Here is a 2318-nt window from a genome sequence, read left to right as displayed (position 1 = left end):
CTTAAAGCCTTCTCCTAAAAACACCCCTTTTCCAAAACTTGGCTTCTCCCATGTGTAGAACAGGCCCGAAGCCACAGGTGGGTTACTGCTGGGTCTCTGAAAAGTGGACTTGGCCAGCCGTGTCATATGTACCCTATTGACAGCCCACCTCTGCATACACTGGAGAGCAACCAGTGAAGGATTTGTCCCTTCTGCATGTCGAGAATAGAAGACATCGTCTGTATGCTGTCACAGTGAAGTATTTCTCACACAGGTGACCTTGGTAAAGACTGACAACAGGTCATCGAAGCCTGAAGTTTTAAATCACATTACTAGTACCTTTTCCTCGGATCCCACACTCATTACGGATTCTTTCATTGCCAAAAGGAAGACAGTTTGCTCCACAGGCCAAGCACTGGTTTACCCTAGGATTATAATCCCCCGTGTAAACACATGACAAGTTAAGCAGCCATCACCCAAAATCCTAAAATCAGAAAGAAGTTGAGTATCCAAAGTTCACAAGTGTTTTAGAGTGCTGGTATACCATCACAAGGAGAAGATGTGCTTTAGTAAACCTGAATAAGCAGACACATTAAAGTATTGTAGACGGTGCTAAGGAGACAGTGCAGTGGCCCTGAGTGCCTCTCACATGAGCATGAGAACCTGGATCCCTAGCATCTACATAAAAAGCTGGACATCCAGGGTCAGCACCTGTAACCCCAGACTTGGAGACAGAGCCTGGAGGATCTGTCGAGGTGACATGGCTCTCACTAGCCCTCTCATTTAGACAATTGGTGAGCTCCAAATTCAGCAGAGATATTGTCTCAAGAAATAATATGAGAAGTAGAGTACCTACGAAATAAGAAGTGGAGGAAGACACCCAAAGTCAGTGTCTGGCCTCCATATATCATGCATAAGTACACACACACACACACACACACACACACACACACACACAGAGGCACATATATGCACCCCACAAAACACAGAAATCACATTGTATTGCAGAACATTACTTTCAGGCTGTGTTATAAGATGTATAGGAAACAATTCTGGGTTCAAAATTATGTCCTATCACCAAAATAATCTCAGTATATATGTGTGAATATCCCAAAATGCGAAACTTGTAATTTTTAACTGGTTTCTTAATTAACTCTGAGCTCATCAAGCTGAGCAATGGATCTTGGGTCAAAGAAATTTTTCCACGAAAAATTACACATTATAAGTTTTCTTGTCAACTGGCCATCCCACAGTGACACATGCCTGCATTGGCAGGAATAACAGGTCGTTATTACTACAACAGTACTGCTTAACAAGGAGTTCCAGAGCAATCTTTAGAGTTCATACGAGGTCAGCTCAGGCTCTGACAGGTCTGAGTCCAGGCCACTTAAAGAAGTCTGGACTGAGGCAGCCCTGCCTCACATACCACCCTCTTGGGGACATTCCTGGACCAGTAGGATATCTGAGGCATGCTCCTCTCAGAAGACAAAAGAGGATAAGTAGAACAGGAAAGGGTCTTTCTGCTGTAGGCTCAAAGTCCTAGTTTATTCCATTGACTAATCAACTCTCATGGTGTAGGGAAACACACTACCTTTTTAGTAAGGAGAACAATATCATCACAATAAAGAGTATTGTCTTAGGGTTTTACTGCTGTGAACAGACACTGTGACCAAGGCAAGTCTTATAAAGGACAACATTTAATTGGGGCTGCCTTACAGGTTCAGAGGTTCAGTGCATTATCATCAAGGTGGGAGCATGGCAGCATCCAGGCAGGCATGGTACAGGCAGAGCTAGGAGTTCTACGTCATCTGAAGGCTCCTACTGGAAGACTGCCTTCCAGGCAGCTCAGATGAGGGTCTTAAGCCCACGGCCACAGTGACACATCTACTCCAACAAGGCCACACCTCCTAACAGTGCCATTCCCTGGGCTGAGCACATACAAATCTAACAGATATGCATCCTGGGAGGTGGGAAGTATTGGGGTCCTTACTGTATGCCACTACACTCAGTTAATTGCATATGCTGACAAAGCCCCAATGTGGACCAAAGTCAGAGTGTCGAAAGGAGAACTCGAGACACAATTATTGGAAACCACGTGGTAGTTTCCTGAGTGAAACAGATCTTGTAATGTTAGAAATAAATCACTTAAGCTGACATTAAGTCAAATATAACTGCACCTTTTCATTCGTTATTTGTCTTGACAAACCATCACAAAACTCCTAAAGCAGTGATTAATGCCATCAAGAAATATGATGATGAAAGTGACCTGCCAACGGCCACACAGACACCGAGGAAATGCAGCATTTCAGATGGGACATCAGGCACCACGTCAGGGTCCT

This window comes from Rattus norvegicus, chromosome 8, assembly GCF_021556685.1.
Source record: "Rattus norvegicus strain SHRSP/BbbUtx chromosome 8, alternate assembly SHRSP_T2T, whole genome shotgun sequence".
Lineage (NCBI taxonomy): Eukaryota > Metazoa > Chordata > Mammalia > Rodentia > Muridae > Rattus > Rattus norvegicus.
The sequence above is the reverse complement of the archived record's forward strand: the minus strand, read 5'-3'. Positions refer to the sequence as shown.